At 43.7% G+C, this 23,274-nt stretch overlaps 1 long non-coding RNA gene across 1 annotated transcript in view; it reads left to right on the top strand.

Moving 5' to 3' along the window:
* LOC112671412 (uncharacterized) overlaps window positions 1–23,274 on the top strand; it is a 180,890-nt gene that overhangs the window by 18,497 nt on the left and 139,119 nt on the right. The window contains exon 3 of the long non-coding RNA XR_007413769.1: window positions 3,087–3,236. This is a non-coding gene — a long non-coding RNA (uncharacterized LOC112671412). The remainder of the gene's footprint in view (window positions 1–3,086; window positions 3,237–23,274) is intronic.

The raw sequence follows: 23,274 nt of genomic DNA, 5'->3' as shown, positions 1-23,274 counted from the left end.
TCATAGAGTGCAATCTTTTCATATTCACTTCTTTTTCTTAGTAATAAGCATTTAAGTTTCCCCCATGTCTTTTCATGGCTTGATTGTTCATTTCACTCTAGAGCTGAATAATATTCCATTGTTTGGATGTTCCAGTTTATCTGTTTGTACTGAAACACATTTTGCTTGCTTCCACGTTCTGGCAATTACAAAAAAAATCTTCTACAAACATGTATGTGCAGGTTTTTGTGTCTCCAGCTCCTTTAGGTAAATACGAAGCAGGCTCTTTCTGTATTGCATAGTAACAGTATCTATAGTTTAGTAAGAAACTGCTAAACTGCCTTCCAAAGTGCTATATACCATTTTACCTTTCCATTAACAATAAATGAGAGTTCCTGTTGCTCCACATCCTGACCAGTGTTTCTGTTGTTGGTGTTCTGGATTTTGTAGGTATCTCATTGTTCTATTTGCATTCCCCTGATGGCATATAATGTGGAGCATCATTCTGTGGGTTCATTTGCCATCTATATATATTCTTTGGTGAGGTCTGCTAAGGTCTTTGATCCATTTTTTTTTAATCAGGTGGTTTTTCTTATTGTTGTTTTAAGTGTTCTCTTTATTTTGGATAATAGTCCTTTATCAGATAATATCTTTTGCAATGTTTTCTCTCCATCTGTGACTGGTCTTTTCATTCTATTGATAAATGTTCTATTTTTAAGAATGAAATTTCAACTACTCTGTGGAAAGTCTTAGCAAAAGGAAAGTTTTAGACCATCAGTAAGTGGGAGATGTACAAAAAGTTTATTAATAATTGTTGCTTTATATATTATTTACATTAAAATCTATAACATATCCAATTATAACAAGAATACAAATATTCTAAATGTAAATAAATATAAAAATATATAATAATACAAACTTAATAAAACATAGTAAAAAAAGTAATTGATCAATCAGCAAGATGTTGGCTAGTAAAAGCAAGGGGGCATATGCCAAATAAAAATAGATATTAGGGAGTTTTTTTGTGTGTGTGAATAAGAGTATGCACTTTAGCTACCTAAGAGAATACCAGGAAAACTACAGTAAAATAATCTGGTGGTAAGCATTGAATTTATTTAACTGTAGAACTAAAATTAAAATAAATGTGGGTTTTTGGATTACAGAAAAGAATGTTAAATGTAAACCTAGATATTATGGGGCAGCCTGGGTGGCTCAGCAGTTTAATGCCACCTTCAGCCCAGGGCATGATCCTGGAGTCCCAGGATCGAGTCCCATGTCGGGCTCCCTGCATGGAGCCTGCTTCTCCCTCTGCATGTATCTCTGCCTCTCTCTCTCTCTGTGTCTCTCATGAATTAAAAAAAAAAAAAAATTATGAAAAAGGAATGAAGTAACAAAGTTGAGAGGAGAAGGAAAAAGACATGAATTATTAGTGTAAGTGTAGCAAAACTCTTAAAAGTTGGCCGATCAAAAATCATTTAGTAATAGAGGTATAAATATCCTCTTTAAATGATATTTTTAGAACAATTTTTTAAGGAATATAAAATATGGAAATACAAAAAACTATAAGTGTGCAAACAATGGAATTTCACAAAGTGAACATATGCATATACTCATACTGAAAGGAACTAGATCAAAAAATTGAACATTGCCAGTCCTCAGAGGCCTCTCCTTCCCTTCTCACAGTCACTCGAGGGCATCCATTGTACTAAATTCTAACAATATATTAGTTTTGTGTGTTGTCTTGTGTCATGTGTATCATGTAATTGGACTCATATACAATAATGTGTCTGATTTCTTTTGCTCAACATTATGTTTCTGAGATTCAGTCATGTTGTTGTAAGTAATAGTAACCCATTCCTCATCATACATGTAGAGTACTCAATTACATATCACAAGTACCCACTTTACTGTGAAGGGGCATTTATTTGGTAGTCTTTAGGAGGAAGCTATTATCAATAACTTTGCTATGGATATTCTTGCACTTGTCTATTTGGTGAACACATGCCTGCTTTTCTGTTGGGAATAATTATTTAAGGGAGAAAATGTATTAACTTAAATATGCAAAAATATTATCCTTGTTGTAGAACATGTGAACTTTGTTGATCTCACCAAAAATTATAACTATAAAAAGAAAATAGGAGAGAGGAAGTGGATAGGTTTAAGAGAGCTATAGCTTTATCTATTAATAAAAGGAATCAATAGATAATGCCTTATATAGATAGTATTATAAAATATGTTATTATAATTTTAATATAATTTTGATATTTATATATAAACAAAACTTTTCTATTCAAAAAGAAATTATTTTAAAATAATTTATAGAAGGGAAGTTTACATGTCCACAAGTTTTCCTAGTTAAGAAATTAACATATTTGGATATCATTTAAAAATATGGAGATAAATGTCAAAAGAGATTGCCCCAAATAATTGAAATTCATTATCTCAGATGAGTGAGGAGGACTTCTTTTTGTAATAAGTCTTAAAATCTTATCCAACTTTTCTCTAAGCCCCCCTGTATTATTTAATTTATTACCATGTGCATGTTTTATTTTAGTAAAATTAAGAGTTTGTTGGTTTAGTTTGATTTGGTTTGGTTTTGCACAAGGACAGCCAGCAATAACTTAACATAAAAGTGATTGTGAATCATATAAATGTATCTGACCAAAACCAAACTAAATGTACCCCCAATTCAACTTCCCTTTAGCCAGATCCTGAAAATGCCCCCACCACTTGAAGACCACCTGACACTTAAGTGAATAACTCAGAGACGAAAGTCCAAAGGAGAAGATATTGGTTTTTTACTACAGTTCAGTATCTTACCTTTTTAAATTTTACACAAATATGTGACCTTATAAACATAATGTTAAGGCTTCTCCCAGGGTCCAGGAAGGAGAGGTGCAAAGAGAAGAAGGTAGACTAAGAGAAGCAGTTTTCTTTCGTTTTTGACAAACATATTGGGCCAGTCAGATTACTAGAAAACTATGTTTCAAAATCAGACCCATCTAGGAAATGATGTTCTAGATGTCTGTAAAAATCACAGTGAAAGGAGCAAGTTCTGACCAGGATCTTTTGATTTTTTTTTTCTTCCTCCTGTTTGTTATCTCTAGGAGTAAGAAGGCAAAGCTGACTTATCCATAGCTGGCCTCTTAGAACAAGATGTTAATTGGCAATGCTATATAAAATTCAGATGTAGGAAAAAGGGTAAAAATCAAAGATTCTACACCTTCCATTTGGAATTCCTGCAGCAGTTTTACCAGGTCGGTACCATTTTACTTAACCACTGTATTATAAACCATTTTGTTGTTGTTGTCTGTTTCATGCTTAAGGCTCTATAATTTCATGGTATGAATCATATCTTTTTCATTAATTCATTGCAACAAATATGTTTTCAGTTCTTAGTATATATACAATTTTGTGACTGTGTGAGGCAATGGAACAAGAAAGATGATTAATATATTTTCCTGGTCTGAAGGGGCTTAAAATTTAGGTACAGAGAATTTCCATGCTAGGAATTTATCCTACAATACATTTACAAAAGTTCACCAAGTTGGGGCACCTGGGTGGCTTAGTCAGCTAGCAGTCTGACTCTTGATTTCAGCTCAATCATAAGATTGAGCCCTGTGTTGGGCTCCGAGCTGAGCATGGATCCTACTTAAGATTGTCCCTATCCCTCTGCCCTCCCTCCCCTCCTTGCTTGTGTGTGTGTGTGTGTGTGTGTGTGTATGTATGTGCACTCTCTTTATCTTAAAAAAAAAAAACACAAAAACTCAAGTTATGTTACAAGGATATTCACGGGGGGATCCCTCAGTGGCTCAGCGGTTTAGTGCCTGCCTTCAGCCCAGAGCTTAATCCTGGAGTCCCAGGATCGAGTCCTGCATCAGGCTCCCTGCATGGAGCTTATGTCTCTGCCTCTCTGTCTCTGTCTCTCTCTCTGTCTCTCTCTCTCTCTGTGTGTGTGTGTGTGTGTCTCATGAATAAATAAAATCTTTAAAAAAAAAACAAAAAAAAACCAAGGATATTCATGGAAGCATCATAATAGGAAAAAAGGGGGAATGAAGGGATAACCTAAATGTGCAGTAGTACAGGACTAGTTAACTTATAGTTCACCATACAGAGCAACACTCTATAAGTCTCTCTTGGGCAGCCCCGGTGGCTCAGCGGTTTAGTGTCTCCTTCAGTCTAGGGCCTGATCCTGGAGTCCCTGGATCAAGTCCCACGTTGAGCTCCCTGCATGGAGCCTGCTTCTCCCACTGCCTGTGTCTCTGCCTCTCTCTCTCTGTCTCTCATGAATAAATAAAATCTTAAATATATATATATATATGTCTCTCTTAACCAGGGTCCTCATCCACACCCCAGAAAACAGAAAGTGATTTGAGTGACTCTATTTTCTCAGTTCTCCCAAGGATCATACATGACCACTACCTTTCTGGATGCATAGGAGAGAAGTTAATTCGTGACATACATTGTGGCCTCAGAGTATTAAGACAATTCTTTAATGCGACCAAAGTTAATATGGAAATATCTGCAACATGTAGTATAAAGGGAGGAAAGCAAGATGGACAACAAACTGTCCCTTTTATGTAAATAAAAAAGATACCCTATCTGCTTATCAGTGCAGAGAGTTAGGTGAACAAAGGCTGGCTCCTGGGCCCAGTGAACTCTGAGACTCGGAAACAGGATTTGGTGACTAGAATCCAGATACAGGCCGGAGAGGTGGGTCCTCTGTCCCTGACACAAGCCCGCCCTGGCCTTTCTTCCCTTCCTCAGGCCCTTTTCCATCTCCTAAATGGAGCCTGACTAATTTGTCATTTGGAGGATGGATTTAGTGTATGTTCCACAGGACTGAAATCTGTAGGAAAATAAATCTGAGGGAATTTCCATTTGGTCCTGACTTCTACTCCACATGGCCCCTGCCCCATCAGCGTTGCTCTGGGATTGTGTTTCAGGCCATTCCTGTGCATTTACAAATAAAACCAGGCTGCTCTGGGCATGCTTCTGAGGTGATGCCTGGAGCCTCACACACTGGGCCAGAGATTGATATGGTGTGCGCACGCCAGGGCCAATACAGCTCTTTTGATCTATTTCCGAAGGCAGCTTCTTGCCTCCTGCTTCAAGTGATTGATTAAGTTAGGATCTCTTTTAGGAATTCTCTCCACTCATGCCTCCTCACAGGCCCACAGCAAGCCCTGCCAAATTTTACTCTCCTTTTATGCTACAGATTGTTCTGTTCCAAGTGAGTAAATGGAAACTGCGTTCTTAATATGCAATCAGTTACCTAGTCCTTTATATGCAATCAGTTACCTTGGAATTCCTGTTTTGCATTCAGTATGGTATGGGTACCTTCTTATCACATCATCAGTCATGTTTCTAGCAAGGCTTTGACCTTATGGTTAGAGAGTAGCTTTGCTTCAGAGCTTTCCTTCCCCTGTGTGCCCCCACCCCCATTTTGATGTGAGAATCACTGGGGAATCACGGTGATACCATTTGTTTTAAAACAAGCTAGTACACATGTTTGTAGACTTTGAAAGATCTTGGAATGTAAGTGGACTCATGCAATGTTCTTTAGGCCCCAGCTGGAGAAGGAGACCTTGGATCAAGGGGTGTTGGTGGGTGGAAGGGAGACCCAATGGATTTCAAACAGCACCAGCTTTTCTGGTCATGCTGACCTGGTTTCACTTCCTGCCTCCAAGCACCATGTTTGCTCGTAATAATTGGGATCATGCTTCCCATGGTGCATGAGTGGTGAGGAAGAGTGGAGTGAATGGGGGAATTCCCATCACTGCAACTAAGCCCTCTTCCTACCTCCCAAACCTTACATTGTCTTTTCCTAAGTGGCCCATCTGTAGCATAAGTGAGTCTGGTCCTCAGGGAAATGATTTTACCTGGACATCTTTCTTCTTTCTTTCTGCAGCCCTCACAATTCCTGGTGTCCCCTCACCATATACCAAGCCTTTCCTTCAGTTTCACTGGACCTTTGGGGAAGTCTCATTTAAATGCGTATATGATGACAACAATAACATTGCATTAGCTTATATCTCACATATTTATCTTTCACTGATTTATTCACAAAACAAATATTTATTAAATACCTTTAATGTGCTAAGCACAATTCAGGCACTGAGGATATAACAGTAAGCAAGAGAGACAAAACTCCTGCCCTCATGGATCTTAGGGAGATATCAACAACAACAACAACAACAACAACAACAAAATATATATATATATATATATACATACATACACACAGTCTCAGGTGGTTAATATGAAGACCAATGAAACAAGAAAAGATGAAAAGAGTGACAAGGATGAGGGAGCCTTAGACAGGATAGATGCTTTTTTGGGAGGTGACATTTGGGTGGAAGCTAGAGTGACATGGTGCAAGGCAGTCTGCAAAGGTCCAGGAGAAGAACACCATGAAGGTGGTGAGACAAAAACAGGGTGATAGGTTCAAGGAACAACAACAAGCCCATGTGGCTGGAGCTCAAAGAGGGCTTGGTGGGAAATGAGGCATCAGGTAGTACGTTGCAACTGTGATAGGGATTTGGGGTCTTTTAGGCATAAGGGAAAGCCAGGAGAGGGTTTAGAGTGGTGGGAGGACTTGATTTATGATTTTAAAACATCACTATGACCACTGTGTGAAGAACATATAGTAGGGAACAAGATGGAAGCAAGAAGACCAGCTACATGCTTACAGCAACTCAGACGAATGTTGGCAGGTTTGCACACCGTTACAGTGGTTGAGGTAGTGAGAAGTCATCAAGCTCAGGATATCTTCTGAAGACAGAGCCAACTGATCTTGCTGAGGGATTGCATGTGGGATATAAGGGAAAATGAGAACTCAGACCTGACTCCTGGGTTTGGGACCTGAGCAGTTGGGTGAACCTTCATGCTATTTACTGAGAGGAGGAGAAGTGGGGGCAGAGCTGGTGTGGGACAGGAATCAAGAGGTATGTTTGGACATGGGAACTGCAGGATACTTATTAGGCATCTGAGTATCTGGTTCAGGAATAGGCAGAGTCTAGAGATGTAAAAAGCAGTATCACCAGGACTTTGGTAATATTAGGGCCAAGGGTCTGCGTGGAGTGACTCAGAGAATGGGTGTAGGTTGAGAAAAGAAGAGGTCCAAGGACAGGAACCACAAAGCACTTCCACATTTATAAATATGGAAAAAGAAGAAGAGCTACCACTGACCAGACCCTTCCTGATCTAACAGTTTTGTAGGCGTCTCCACCTAGTTTCCTGAACCTCCCAAACCAGAACCGGTCATATATGGGTGGCTAAGGCTCCTATCCCATGGTGCCCTAGGGGATGTCATGAGTCTAGTCCTGGTGCAGGCCCTGATCGCCTCCTCCTCCTTTCACCAGGAGCTCTAGATCCCAAGCATCTGTTTTGGCCTCCTCCATAAGCAGGGGCCTACCTTGGACCTAGTATCAGCAAACTGATGGTTTCAGCCCCACTTGTAATATCATCTTTCTATTTTGTGTCTGAACCAGAGCTGATTATATTGTGTTAGCAAGAGGATATGAATATGTTGTGACTTCTTCATTTTCTCTGTCATCTGTGTGTTTTGGGAATATGGGCAAGAGACATTGCTACTCTGACTGGGGTACACACATTTTGATTCCAGAGCTTGTTTTCTGTATGGATCAACCTCACCCTTTGCATCTCTCGAACAACCAGTTATCCTGGAGTCTCTAGTTCTCTTAGTTTTACTGACAGGTAACTACGAACATCTGCAAAATACAGAATAAGATGTGGTTCTTGCCCTCCAGGAGCTTAAACTGAAGACAGGCAGTTGAAACCCACAAACACAACATGAGGAATGGCATCAGAGTATATATTCTTGTATGGATCTGCTCTGGCACAGTGCTTAGCACACAGAAGATTCTCAACAACTGTGAGAGGCACAAGCCCACCGGGGCTTATCATGGTCCCATGGCCTAAACTGGTAGCTCCTCCAAAGCAAAGCTAGCGGCCAAGGCAGCTGCCTTGATACCACTATTATGGACAGTCATTAAAGGTTCCATATTATTAATAACAAAATAGCCCCTTACTTGGCAAAATGCTCTAGACTATAGCTTAAAAAGTGCTTCTACTCACATTTCATCTCTTCATTCCCACAACTCTGCTGCAAATCTCTGCATTCCTACTTAATGGAAGGAGACATACATTTTTGGAGTGGCCTTTGGGCCTGATAATATGTGCCCCTGGGACACTGAGGTACCCACCGGGGTGATTTTGGAAGGCCAAGCCCCAACACCTGGTGCTCCCTGCTCCTATTAGTCTTCCAGGATGGAAGACACGACAGTAAGGGAGACAAGTATTACAAACACTGGGGCTAGGCCCCACAGTAGAAAGTAGAGGAAGGGAGAACCAATGGGTTTGTAAGGCATGCATGATCAGTATGGATGTGCACTGCTCAATGGACCAGAGCTGGTATTCTTGTCACACAGGGCATTATGGAGTCAAGCTCTGTCCTTAGACCTTAGCCCCTGTGCCCAAAGGGCTGGTGATCCTGCCAAGGGGCAGACAGAGATGCCAACAGTGCCAAGTAGAAGATGGCACCAAGGTTATTCTTGGCCATAGGGCTGGGCCAGGACCTGGATGTTGAGAGGCAGTGGCACTTCAGTAGCTAATAAACCCAGCCTGGTGCTACAGGGAGCTTGGCTCCAGATCATTTTATTTCCTACCTCACAAGCACAAAATCCCAATTTAAAACAAATGCTCAGTTTACCAAACAGAAAAGGAAAACAGTAGATGATAAGGAAACAAAACAAAAAGGAGCATGCTCTGAGCCATCTTTGTTTTATTATCATCATATTTTGTCTTCCAAATGAAGCATCTTTACATGCAAATCCATTTTTGTATATTTTGACTGATTGCTGGCAAGATAGAGAGACATAAATATTTCTGGAAATGGACATGGCATAAACATATCATTAGCAGGGCTGCAACTTTGTGTGTATGTGTGGTTTGAAAAGATGTTTATGGCGAGTTCAGTCAACAGACCCTCCTCAACTCTCTCTGATCAAGAGTCTTTAAGGCTTGAGAGCATCAGGCCTGGAGAGGATAGACTGGAAAAGTTCTGGGAGCTTGACGAACATTCCAGATTTTAAGCATTAATTAAGTTAGAAACCCACCATCTGCACACTTGCTCGTAACCCTTCTGATTATCTTTCTTAATTTTTAAATGTATGAAGCGTGTTTAGTTGTCTCCCATGACACTGATGCTGCTTTAGAAATTCCAGCTGTTGCATAGCTTTTCCTAACGACATTACTGAGCAACTCAGCAGCCACTGTGAGGCAGGGAGTGGGGGACGGGGGTGGGGGAGTGACCTCAAACTCCAGCAGAGCCCAGGCCTGTAAAATACATGTAAAAAGGAGACTGCAACTTTTTCTTTTCCTTTTTAAAAATCAGACCTAGTCACAGCAAGGCCCTGCTCCAACACAGGAGGATTGAGCGTAAAGATGTGAGCAGCCGGGCTAAGATGGCAGCGTTTTCACGTCTGGGATATATTGCTTTGTCTAACAAGGCGCCCCAGCAGGCTTCCAATTGTGGTCTCTCTGCAGACCCTCCCAGCTGCACAGCCTGATTGACAGGCTGTGGGCAGATGCAGTGCCAGACTCTAATAAAGAGAGGGCCTTGGGAAAATATAAGGCAATTATTGATGGGCAGCAATCCACTAATCAGACAATTTCAAAATTAATCCCATATTCCCTTACTGTATTAGCTTTCTTTCTTGTTTGTATTTATATAGCAAATTCATGACTTCGGTGAAAATTCTTCCCTCCAGCCCAATTATATCTCTCCGAGGGCATTAAATTAAAAAACAAGAGATATTGAAAGTGGCTTGCAATTAGTTTCTTTAGTTAAGGTGCTGCATGCACTTAGTGACAGTGGGGTTCATAACAGGATGTTTTATAACAAAAGTAAATACTCCGATTTTCTTCCTTGTCTTGACAGGGTGAGGGCTGGTAAGAATAATGTGCCCGGCATTACTCTAGCCAGTGATAATGGGTTAAATAATTGTGATTTGATTTTGGAGTTGATTAGATTTGCATAAAATCCTACTCAGATGTCTTGACAGGCTCCAAACATCTCAGGCTATGCTGGCCCTCCTTTGCCGTGGTCCATCCTGGTAGCCTCCTCTGACTTTCCTGTGCCTCATTAAGCATGTGGATTTTCTACAATAAAGTCATTCAGAGAAAAGCCGACCAGTTTCTATTACAGGCCGACCAGTTTCTATTACAGGCTTCTCATGCAGGATTACCTTCCAAGTAGTGATATGAGACTTTTAAATATACATAAAGAAGTCAGTCTCTCTGTTACTATTTCCACCCTTATTTCATCTCCCTTCTCCACTTCACTCTCCCCCCGCCACCCTTTTTGACCTGAAACATATGGAATTCTCTTTTTGTTCTCTATAAAAATTGCTTCTGCAGAGTGCTTCCTGTTTGCATACCTTTACCACCTAAACTGAGGAGAATTGAATATTAGGACAATTCAGAGGACTTAACAGGGCCAAAGCCTCCTGCTGGGGGTCCGAAGGCCATAGCTGACCACGCATGCCTGCTCTCCACTTTCTCTCTCCCACACCCACAGAGGCTCAGCTGTGTCACAGTCTGCTCTGTGCATCCCATCCTTCTGAGGGAGGAATTGAAGCAGCTCGGGTGCAACAGCCTCGAGTACCATTTGACTCAAGTACTCGAAGTACCATTCTGATCCAGGCCTCAGGTCCAGCAGCTGATCTTTGTTGCTAGTTGGGAAATCCTCAGCATTCATGCCATTACTCTTCCCGCTTATGCCTGGAGTAGCATTGGTAATCAAGTCACAACAGTCTTAGAATCTTAGAATCCAGATGAATCAGGGTTGGGGCAGCCAGTCAGCTAGGTCAAAAAGTAAAGGCTGAATGTGAAGCTGACAAGTGTGAGGAGATCTTTCTATTCCAGATCGTTGGGGTTGGGGGTGAGAGAAAGCCAGAAAGGGAAAAGCGTGCAGAGGGAATCCTGAGAAACCCAGCCTGCCTAGAGCAAGAAGGGCAGAGATGAGGCCACACATGCAGAAAGGAACCAGAATCTTGTTCAACACAGTGCTCTTGGAATGTGTTGTCAGTCACAGCTGGCGTGTAGTGTGGCCCAAACCAAGCCCCTCATCCAGTCCCAGATCTGGGACTTCATTCTCTGTCCTTGTACTGTACTTGTCCTTGTACTGATGGCCTTCGCAGAACAGTAGTCTCCTTAGGACTAGGGATCTGAGCCTGAAGCTTGGCCATTCACTGTACAGCTTCCCTAGTACTGACTCCCTGCTTGGTTTTTAGGGTGTCACTGTTCTTGGATGTCTGTCTCTGGACCTAGGAGGACATCTCCCTTGAGCCTTCTCCATTGGACTGACTCCTTGATGGTTGCTATGGTTTGGTTCCATGCCCACTAGATGTCACATTCTGCTATTATACTTGACTTCCTCCCAGACCCTGCCAGAGCCTACTTAATGGGTCTAGTCCCAGGTCTCCATATCTGTCATCCATGCATGCCCATGCTACAGGATGTAACAATTGGGGAATGAGACGGAGATCATGCCTATACGAAAGTTTTTGATGCAGTGCTAAGCCGTGGAAGGGAAGTTCAGAAGTATCTCAGAGGAAATGCAAAATATAAATGTTTCCTTCTCTAAAAAGTGAATTATGAGGGAAAAAAAGAGTAAAATGACTAGGATGGTTTAGAGCTTCAAATAAGTGTCATGTAAGAATTATGAAAAAGAGAAGACTCATTGAGTGAGTTAAAGTATTGAAGGTCTGTTATGAGTAAGGTGTTTCTGAGTGTCCTGAAGAGGTGGAATGAGGTCAATGGAGGTCAACAAGAAGTCAGATTTTGACTTTATCTAAGGAAATAGTTTATAAAAGCCAGATATTTCTAAAGATAGAGAGGGTTGCCCAATATTAAGTGACAGCCCTGTAATTCTGGCTCTGTTACCCTGTCCAGAGGCTGGACAACAGTTTGACAAGGATGCTACATCAGAACCTCAGCTTCACATGTATCAATGACTTCAGGGTCACTTTCAGCCAAAGAAGCAGTGCTTTGTTGTGACCACAGAAAAAGTGATAAGGCCACTACCTTTACATCTATTGAATCTGACCAGTCTGAAGAGGGTCAGCTTCTACTCTGGTGAGGTCCCAGGGGGGGTCAAATAAAGAAGAAAGCATTGGGATTTCATGACTTTTCCCAAACATCTCATGGTTTTCGTTCAAAAGTTTTATATTCCAATAGTTCCATTCCTCATGAAACAGTCTTCAACTTGGTTGTTAAAACCCTACTTGGCCACCCACAGAAACTACACCTGAGGCCCATGAGCAGGTGTTTTTCCTTTTAAAGCTTTTCCGTATGGACATGTATACCTTAGAGACTACTATGAAGTCTCATATCAGGTCCCTACTCAAGAAGTTCCAGTGGCTTCCTTCTGCCTGCTGCTGTGGCCTCCCTGCTTCACCTGGTGCCCATAGCCTTTTAAATCTGGCTCCTGTCTATTCTCCCAGCCTCATCCCTGCCCTTTTTGCTCTAGGCAGCCTGGGCTCTTCAGGATTCCCTCCATATCCTCTGGATGTTCTCTGCTCTATCCCTTCGTTTCTCCTCCCTCCCTTTCTCCCACTCCCTATCCCAACAATCTGGAATAGAAAGCCCTCCTCACTCTTCTCAGCTTCTTCATACCTGTCCTTTCTTCTTGACCCACACTGCATGGATGCTCCCGACCCCTGATTCATCTCTGTATGTGAAAGCCTCAGAACTACGCAAGAAGCCTTCTTACGAATGGAGTAGAAATTATATAGGGCCGGAAGGAGACAGAAGCAACTGAAAACAGGGACCTCCTTACTGCCTTTTGCTGGTTTGAGGTGCTTAATCAATGTCAAAAGCAGTGCGACATCTGGCACTGGATAAGTGACTCATGCTTTGGGCAAAACCCTTCCCCGGGTGGAATGGGAATCAGGGGAGGCTGTGTCTCTGACCTGCAGGATTGCACCGTGGGGGGCCCATAACTGACAAGTGTCAGGAAGGCTACCCATGTAGGTGAGGCGGAAGGCTGAAGTCACAGGTAGTCAGGACTCTTGTTCAGAAGTAGCTCACTGTTGTGAAGATCTGAAAGCACTGTTGGTCAAATTGTGGATTGTGGGGACGGAGCACAGGGGGTGTTGGAATTCGAAGTCCCGTGTTCCACTTACTAACTTGGCGATCTTTGCCAAGTTGTTTCACGTTTCTGAATGTCAGTTTCCACATCTGTATAATGGTGATGATGATACCCGTCTTCATGGCTGGTGTAAGGGATCAAATTGGAAGGTGATTTGCAAATTAAAGTGTTAGAAAAAGTTTCATAAAAAAAAAAAAAAAAAAAAGAAAATGTTTCATAATATAGAGGCTTCACCCTGGAAAGTCATTGGTTGGTTCTGGTCCCAGAAAAAAAGATGATGAAGGAGGCTGTCTGCGGGGCATGTGCATATGGCATGTGGAGCAATGAGAATGAGTACTGGGCATGGGGGGCCTAATACAATATTTTGTTTGTTCTTTCATTTGTTTACTGAGATACAGTTGACATAATCTAAAATTCACTACTTTAAAGTGTTCAATTCAATGTTCTTTAGTATGTTCATTATGATGTATAACCATCACCACCAATAAGAAATCCAAACCATTAGCAGTCTCTCTATACCTCATAGGTGTATGTAGAGAAGTGAGTAACCAGAGCTACCCTAATCTGCTTTTATCTCTGTAGCATTCCCTATTCTGAATATTTCATATAAATGGAATTATATACTATATGGCTTTTTGTGTTTGGCTTATTTCACTTACCACAATGTTTTTAACCTTCCTCTGTGTTGTAGCATGTATTAAATCTCATTCCTTCTTATGGCTGAATAATATTCCATTTGATGGGTTTGCCTCGTTAAGTTTTCCCATTCATTAGGTGGCTGGTTTCCACTTTTTGGCTATTAGGAATAAGGCTGCTATGAGCACTGATAGACAAGTGTCTATGTGAGTCCCTGCTTTCAGTTTTTTGGGGCAGATACCTAGGAATGGAATTGCTGGATCATATGCTAGCTCTACATTCAACTTTTTGAAGAACTGCCAAACTGTTTTCCACAGAGGCTATACCATTGAACATATGCTCCAGTGGTCTACGAGCGTTCTGATTTCTCTACATCTTTGCCAACACTTATTTTTCTATTAAAAATTAAAAAGTTATGACTGTCCTAATGGGTATGAAGTGGTATTTCACTGTGGTTTTGATTTTCATTTCCCTATTGAGGGAGCCTAATACATTCTTAACAGAATCTCGTCAATGAAATGAGATAGTTTAGGAGTAGTTCAGGTGACTTTCTTACAGAAGTAGCAGCTCTGAGATTTAGTTGTCACCTCCCCCTTTACTGCCACCATCTCTGTTCCTAGAAACCAATGCTAAAGGGCTTCTATGCGCCAAAGACCGTGCTTTAGGCTTTAAGGGTAACAGCCCTATAAATCAGGTATTCCTATTGTCCCACTTTATAGCCATGGAAACTGAGGCTTAGTGATGTTGAACAACTTGGTCAGGGTCATACAGCTAAGTGGTATTTAATTCCAGGTCTGTGAGACTCCAAAGCCAAGATCTTAACCATCATGCCATAGAGATTCCTGCTAGAGAAGAAAGCCATCACACACCATCGGACATTTCAAAATTCAACAAATGCTCCCTGAGTGCCCACTGTGTGCCAAAATCTGTGCTGGGCTCTATGGCCATGAGGGAAACTGCTCTGTGGAACAGCCCATAGTCTGGAGAGTTCTGAGTTTGCCAGTGATTTCTGTAGCGTGGAGAAATGAGTTTTATAATTTTTATTTGATTTAGCCCTCAAGTTGTTAACACCTCCAGTGCAGGGACTGGGGAAAGGGTTGTCTATAAATATTAGCTCCCAAAGTAAAAATGACTCTTTCATCTCAGCAGACCTAATTAAGCTGTTGATTAGAGAAGGATCAACACCTCCGTCTGTAACAAAAGACACTGTCTGCCAGTGGGAGGCTCTGTCAGGGCAATTTCTCGTGCAATTTAGAACATTTGGGAGGACAGAACCCAGACAGCCTAGGGTGTCAAAACGGACAGGTCTTACTTCACATAGCACACACACACACACACACACACACACACACACACACACTGCCCCAGAGACACTGGAACCCTGCAGCCCCACCACCTGGGAGGCATTTAACATCAATCTAAAAGAAATAGAGGCTTCAAGCAATAGACACATTTACTGACGGAATCAAGTACATTTTATAGGGGCACAAATGGAGCCTGGCAGTTCTGGAATAGCTGCATATGTTTGGAGGACTCCAGCCAGCATGGGAGATGAGCTGCAGACCAGGCTCTGATTTTCCTGATGGGATGTCCAGAGAACAGCCACGGACTGTTCTCCCTCCCCATCCCCCAGGCACACTGGCTGCCTCCATGGGACATGCAGATGTGGCAACCCTTCCATGAGGATAGTTGTTTGGTTTGCCCCAGGGATCTCCAAGGGAGATACTGACTTCCCTTCAGTCTCTATTGCAAAGAATAGGCTTTTTCTCTGGGGACCCGGAGAGTCTACCTATATGTAGTAGGCAAGAATGAGGGGATCCCTGGATGGCTCAGCGGTTTAGCACCTGCCTTCAGCCCAGGGTGTGATCCTGGAGTCCCAGAATTGAGTCCCACATCAGGCTCCCTGCGTAGAGCCTGCGTAGAGCTTCTCCCTCTGCCTATGTCTCTGCCTCTCTCTCTCTCTCTCTCTCCCCTTGTCTCTCATGAATAAATAAATAAAATCTTTAAAAAAAAAAAAAAGAAGAAGAAGAAGAATGAGAAGCATCTTCTTGCAGGAAAGTCTGTTTCCCCAAGAGTAATTTGCCTGGTCAGCTAGCAGCAAGGCTTTACCAGTCTCCAACCTGTCCCCACCCCAAGGTCATTCACAGCAACTGCATCAGAGTAAGGAAGTCAGGGCTTCACTGAATGCGCTTCCCTGGGTTCAACAGTGAATGACAGTTGGTCACCCACGACAGCAGCAGTAGCATGTACACATAAGGGAGAGAGGGGGCAACTTGCTCTGTGGCAAATAGAGAAGGTCTAAACTCACAGTAAGAATGGTTGACATTTATAGAGCACTTACTACATGCCAGGTACTGTTCTGAGCACTTTACATATATTAATTCATTTACTTCCCATAGTGATGCTATAAGGTAGGTATTACAAATCTCAGCTTACAGATGAACAGACTGAAATACAGAAAGATTAAGGAAGCAGAGCCTGTGTCCCTAACCACTGTGCTATGCTGTCTGTGACTGAGAGCACTAGTCTGGGCTTTTTCCAGCAGTATAAGTGGCTCCTGTGAATCAGATTCCCTTTATCTAGTTATCTGTATACTTAGGAGGATTGGAGTATGGGGAACTTCTCATAAAGAAAAGGGAAGAAAGGAAAGGGTGTGTTATTCCATCCATTCAATATTTTTTTATTAAACAGCTATGTGTCAGTTATACTCTCCAAGCTAATGGAGCAAATCAAACCAACCTTTGTTTAAAAGAAAGTTTTATTAATCATTGCATATTGTGATCAGCCCCCTAGAGGTAGCAAAGGCGACCACGAGAGAGAAAGACCAGGCTGGAAGGAGAAAATGTTAGAGAGAGCATCATGGCAGGTCTCTCTTGGTGACATGAAAGCAGAGACTAGTTAGTCATGTGAGGAGCAGTGGGAAGGGCATTCCAGGGCAGATGGGAAATTGTAGGCTCTGAGGAAGAAAAAGGCTTGGTGGATCGAATAGCCAGAGTGGCCAGAGAGCTGTGAGCCAGGGAAGGGTTGCATGGGGAGGCCAGAGAGCCAGGGCAGGGACTGGCTCATGTGAGAGGGAAGACTCGGGCTGGGGTTCTGAGAGCAGTAAAATCTACTGATGGGTTGAAATGAGGAGGGTGACGCTGAAGGACTGTGGCATCTGTGAAAAGAATGGAATGGAAGGGGCAGAGGCTGCCACAACAGTGGAACTGAGGGGCCCCAGGGTCTAAAGAAGAAGAGAAGGCCTGGGGGCAGCAAGGAGAGGCAGCCATAGGAGCCAAGAGCCACCGAAGATGGGGCAGCCACTGCCAAGGTGGTGTTTCCTCAAAAACCATGACATCTCTGGGGGTGGTTGCCAAGGTGAGCAACTAGCACAAGTCCTGCAGTTACCAGCAACAGCAAGCACCTTTGAGACAGGTACAAAAAAGCATTTGCAAGGAAAAGTCTGGAGGCTTATGCCCAGCTCTTCTGGTTTCTCAGGATACCAGAGGGGAAAAGGGTTGTGACCCCTGTGGGAGAAGAGGACATGGAAATCAGCCAGGAGACGGGAAGGGCCAGGAAGCACCAGCCACTCACAGACACCCCAAGCACTGACTGCGCCCCGAGCTCTTGGGAAGTAGGGGAGGCCTTGTAGGTGAGCCTAGAGGGCTTGCAGGAAGCTCTATTGGTGGAGGACGGAGCAAAAGCTTTCCAGACCAAGCCCTGCAGAAGAGAAGGGTGCCTTCTGGAGCCCCAGAGATGGTTCCCTGTGGCTGCAGCCTGGGCAGGGCAGGAGGAGGTGAGGTGGGAACCAAGTTGTCAGGGGCAGGAGCAGTGAGCCACCCCACCCACCACGAACGAGTCATCACTGGGGAGGGTGTCTGCCCAGCCTGTTGGTGTGTTGCCCGTGTACCCGCCCCTTGCCCACATGCCCAGGGCAGAGATCTGTGTGGCCCACCCCCCACAGCCTGCCCAGCGGCCACCTCAGACACTGTGCATTCAGGAAGAGAAGCAGTCACGTCGTATCTAAATGTTAATAAAAACGAAATCCCTGAGCAGTCACTGAAATTAGCCCGGGTATGATTGAAATGCCAAGGCAGGTCTTGTTATTTTTATGAAGCCGTGAATAATATAAGTATCCAATTGATAAAATGTTATTAAAGCTGACAGCCCTTAAGTGATCTAAGTGGTAAATATTGAAATGAGGTCTCTGCCACACTGTACCCAGGGGCCCGCGGCAGTAATAAGCATTGAACAATGATTCCACTGGCTCTGGGGAGCCGCAGAGCTTCAGGGGAGCAAAAGCGTTCTTCCTAAATAATTAAACCGGGATTCCTGGGATGGATCGCAGATCCTTGTAGTGGTTTGTTAACGTCCAAAGGAGCTGGCCTCAGGCAAAGCCTCTGTTGGGCCATCCTTCCCCCAGCAAGGGTAGGAGGGAGCAGGGAGGGGCTGGTTCAGCTCCCCCTCTCCTCCATGGCCCCTTGAGGAGCCTGCACTGAGCAAGCAGCGTATTTCAGACTTTATTTATAATATAAACAGACTGGTGCAGCCTGAGGGCAGCTGATAGTTGATGAGCAGTGGGGCTGCCACGTGGGTTAGAGATTTTATTAGCACTGCCTAGAAACACACACACACACGCACTATGGAGAGAAATTTAAAATGTGGTGCCTTCCTGATAATCAGATCATTAAAGATGTGGCAGGGAGCATATTTCTTTTCCTGTTCTCCAAAGAAGGATCTGTAGGAGCTGTTACCTGTTCCACCATCAGCTTAAAGGCCAGCTGTGCTGGGGAAGCAGGCCTCCCTGCCTCTGGCCAGGTGAGGAGTGACTCTATTCTCAGCCCCTTGTAGGGCTTTGGGAGTAGGACATTTCTTTGGTGATTGGTGGGGTCCACAGTGCCATCCATCTGACCCCAACTCCCTGCCAGGTGCTGGTAGGTCTCTGGAGGTGGAAATGGGCAAGGAGGCATGGCTGCAGACCTGTGGAGCTGGCCTGAGCCTCTTCCCCTCTGGAGTTACTATCAAAAGAGTGTGACAGCTGAAGAGATAGATGTCAGGGGGCTTGCCTATTTGCTCCATGCAGGGGCAGAGGTGGGGGAAGGTTCTCTGGAGATCAAGGAGGTTGAGAAGCTCTTCCTGAAGGAGGTGTACTTTGATCTGTAGGAGACAGAGTGCAAAAGCAGGAAGATGGGACCCCTATGTGATCCCTCCAATGACAGAAGGGCTAGCAGAGGTGACTGAGTGGCAGACTTTGGTCCCAACGAGGATGTGCCAAGCACTTGCCAGGGCCTGTCTGGAAACACAGTAGGAGAGAAGTGGTGGTAAGGGGTCTAGAGAAAAGCATGAGCACCTCTGGTCCCAGGAGCCCTGCCAGAGGTGGAGGTAGTGCCCGGGTGTCAGGAGTGAGGGATAGATGGTGCGGGGAGAGGGTAGGATTCTGCTTTAACCCAGTCCTTGCAAGTCTAGGCCTTCATACCGAATCTGGAGCCCTTAGACTGAAAAATGTGCCCACCTGGCCTAGGTTTGTAGTCTCTGGAGCAGCTCCAGGCTGCCCTCTCTTTCACACCCCCCTGAAGCTACAGTGAGGGCACTTGAGCCCATTTCATTCCCTAAAGTCCTCCAGGCTCTGAGGGGAGCAGTCAGCAGAAGCCCTAATGGTACAATAATGGAGTGGGCTGTCCCAGTAGCCTGTGGGCTGACTGCTTTCTGCGAGGCCCTGGAGGCTCCATAGTTGTGGCCTCTCCTGCACTGCTCATAGCACAGGCTCTGCTCTGCGCTCTGTCTGCCCCCTTTTCTGTTTTCAGTGTGCTGCTACAGCCTCCATTTCCAACTTCCACAAAGATAGAAATTGCTCCTTCCCTGCCTTCTGGCCCTCCAAATCCAGGCAATAAAATAATATGTATTCATCAGAAAGGACACCTCTGTACATTGGTCCAGGTTTTTAATACCCATCCTCACATTTAGCTTTGCTACAACCCTGCGAATCTTAGGGCAGGTTTCCCCATGCTGCAGTTGGACAAACTGAGGTTACAGCAATAAATGTGAACTTAGCTTAGCATGCCAGAGCCTCTTGGTGCCAAAATACTCTTTCTCCCATGACTCACTGATGGATGATGCTGCTGGGGCAGCATGGAGGTCTTGATGGATAGGCAGCCAATCCCAGAAAACAAGCCCCTCTCTGGGAGAGATGAGCCTTCTCGTGTGGAAAAGCTAATGGGATGGGTCTGGCCTTACCAGCCATTTTGAAAGGGAAGTTTATGGGATGTTTTTTAGGAATAGATGCAAGAGCTCTTGGGAGTGGACAGTGGTTTTGAGCCAAGCTTAGGAAGAGGGAACAGTGGGCAAGTGCATTAAAAAATATTTAAGCTTCCAAAAGCTTCAAGCAGCCCACTGGTGTGTCTGGGCGCCTCTTTGGGCCTCTGTAAACAGCAAATCGATTGAGCGTCAGGCTTGTTTTCATAGCGGTCCTACACACTGGGAGTATCAGATGAAGCAAACCTTTTATTTAGTTCCTGACAGGTAATTAAATTTGCCTCTGCATTGGTTTGCGATCCAGCCAAAGAGCCAGGAGTAGCATTCTGAATGGCTATAGCTATTTGCTGGAATATTACAACTTAATTTTGCCTCTCAAGTTGCAAGCAGAGATCTTGATTCAGTGGAAAGTTTGACTCAGCCTTGGGGCTCCAGGTAGGAGATTTCATTTTTTCCAACAGGAGTTTGCTCTCTCTCAAACATGTGAAAGCCCCACTTCCATATTTTTTTCCAGAGTGACATACTGTGGGAGCAAACAGTTACACAGTAAAGAAAAACAACAATTGGCAATAGCAAGAGAAGGGATCCACTACCTTCCCAAAGACCTGTTTCTCTGGGAACCAGGGATTATTTCAGTGACAGAAAGAAGTTCAGGACTCCATGATCATTGTAAATGCCCGAAAGAGTTCCCATGGATCTTTGAGAGCTTTGGTAAAGCACTTGTTGAATTGGGACCAGCAGGAGGAAGGTGGCAGACTCAGTTTCCCCAGGCCTGCAGGGATGTGGTTGCTTCCCTGTGTACCAGGCTGGGCTAAATTGGATGATAGCTGCAGCTCCTGCCTGGTGTTGAGGGCCAATCTTGCTCCTTGTTCTAGAAATGAGTGAAAGAGAAGTTACAGCTCCTCATCCTGAGCTTCCCTGAGTGTTCCTTTTCTGAGCTCTACTGGGCAGGCTCCGGGAGCTTTTCATGATTTTCCTCTTCTTGATGATCTGCAGTTTCACTATGATGTGTGTCACGGTGTTTTCTTTATCCTGGTCTATACTCAGGGCCATCGTTCCATCTGTGAAGCTATCTCTCTTCAATTTTGGAAAATCCCCATCATCGTCTCTTGGAATGTTTTTTCCTCTTATAACTCTCATTCTTTTTTTATGGAGCTTCTACTAAATATACGTTTGAGCCTCTCAAGATATCCTCAAGGTCTTGTAAACTTCATATATCTAAATAAAGTTTCTTTTTCTGTCTATGCTGCATTCTGAGCAAATACCTTGGTGCTATCTTACAATTTATCACTTTTCTCTTGAACCGTATCCCATGTAGAACTTATTCTATTAATTATTTAAATTTCATCAGTGATATTTTTATTTCCAAGATTTTAGTTTTATATCTCTTGATCTATTTCTTCCTTTTTTGTAATTTAAAAAACCTAATTGCTATTTCTTCTTTTACCCCTCTTACCTCCTTTACCTGAGCATGTATATCCTAAATTTGTTTTCAGACCTCTGTTATTTTCATTTCATTTGGATAAATTTGTTTACTGATGGTTGATTATTTAGGCTATTTTTTGGAGGGGTTGGAACTTTGTTTGCAAGCTCATTTGGAAAGGAGTTTTGTTATATGTCTCTCTCTTTGCATGTACCTGTCTGTTTAACAGGTTGGTTTGTTGGTGTTTTGGGAGGGGGGGGTTGTTTGTTTTTGGGGGAGATTTGGGTTTTTTTCCCCAGCAGTGTCCCAGGAATCTTGTCTAGGCCCAGGCCTGTTGTTTGTGGCTTGGGTCTCCTGTCCTGAGCCAGTGGGCAGCTGGGCCCAGACCCTGGCTGCAAGGCTATACTATTTCAGCCTTCCCCTCCAATAAAACAGGGCCTTAAGCAGAATTGAGAATTATTTCCCACCTCATTTCATGGGTAGGAAAGCCCCATCCCAACTCCTGGTTTCAGACCCTGACTCTGGATCTAACTATTTTGCCTCTTTGGGGTACCTTTAGGCCCCTCTCTCCTACAAGAGTTGAATTGCCACCTATTTACTCTCTTGTCTTTCTGTGTTACCTCAGGTCCTCAGAGGGGCTTACCTGGTTTTGAGAAATCAGAACTATGTCTTTGTATCTTTCTCATCTCACATTTTATCTCATGCTGCTATGATTTGGAGTGCAGGAAGGCCTCCAAACATGAATTAATGAACACTGCATTGATGGGAAGTTCTGGGGCATGGTCTTGAGCCTTTGCAAGGAGATACAGAGGGAAGGAGGCCTTGTGTCCCTGTCCCTCCAGGAGCGTCTGGGACACAGTATTTGCCAAGAAGATCTGGAACATGTCAGCAAGTACTCAAAGGATGTAAGAGAGGAAGATACATGGCTAAAACATGGAAGCAGAATCATAGAAACCTCAGCATTAAAAGGGACATTAACAAATCTTCACATCAAGAGGCATCTAGATGGCTCAGTTGGTTAAGCATCCAACTTTTGATTTTAACTCAGGTCATGATCTCAGGGTCGTGGGATCAAGCCCCGCATTGGGCTCTGCACTCAGCGGGAAATCTGCTTGAAATTCTCTCTCCCTCTGCCCCATCCCCCATTTGCTCACTCTATCTCTCTCTCTCTCTCTCAAATAAATAAATAGAATCTTAAAAAGAAATTGTGAGGTACCTGGGTGGCTCAGGTCGTGATCTCAGAGTCCTGGGATTGAGCCCCATGTTGGGTTCCATGCTCAGCAGGGAGTCTGCTTCTCCCTCTGCCTCTCTCTCTCTCTCTCAAATAAATAAATAAATAAATAAATAAATAAATAAATAAATAAAATATTTTAAAAACTCATCTTTACATCTTACCTCTGCTCCCCTACAGCATGATTCTAGCTCTAACATCGCAGCAAGAGAGTATCCACATTACATTCAAACACCTCTGGTGATGAGGAGCCATTGCCCAGCAAGACAGCTTTTTGTATCTCTGCATAGCTGCATTCTTCCCTTTCCAACCTAAAATCTGTCACCCTTTAGCTTCTTCCCAATGGGGTTCATCCCTCCCCTGAGAACCATACAGAAAAGTTCAATTGCTCTTCCATCTGGCACATGTAAATGCTCAATAGCTGCTCTCTACAATTATTTCTAAACACCATTAACCCAGCGAGCTCCCTGTACATTTCTTGCCCTGTCGTTTCACAGCTCACCCCCAGGCGTGATGTGGTTTGGCAGTCTGGTTCTGCTGCCCAGAGTTTTCTGATGCTATAGTAATACCACTATTACTAGAACAAGAAAAGGGTCT

This window comes from Canis lupus, chromosome 10, assembly GCF_003254725.2.
Source record: "Canis lupus dingo isolate Sandy chromosome 10, ASM325472v2, whole genome shotgun sequence".
Lineage (NCBI taxonomy): Eukaryota > Metazoa > Chordata > Mammalia > Carnivora > Canidae > Canis > Canis lupus.
This window is presented reverse-complemented; position numbering and strand designations above follow the sequence as displayed.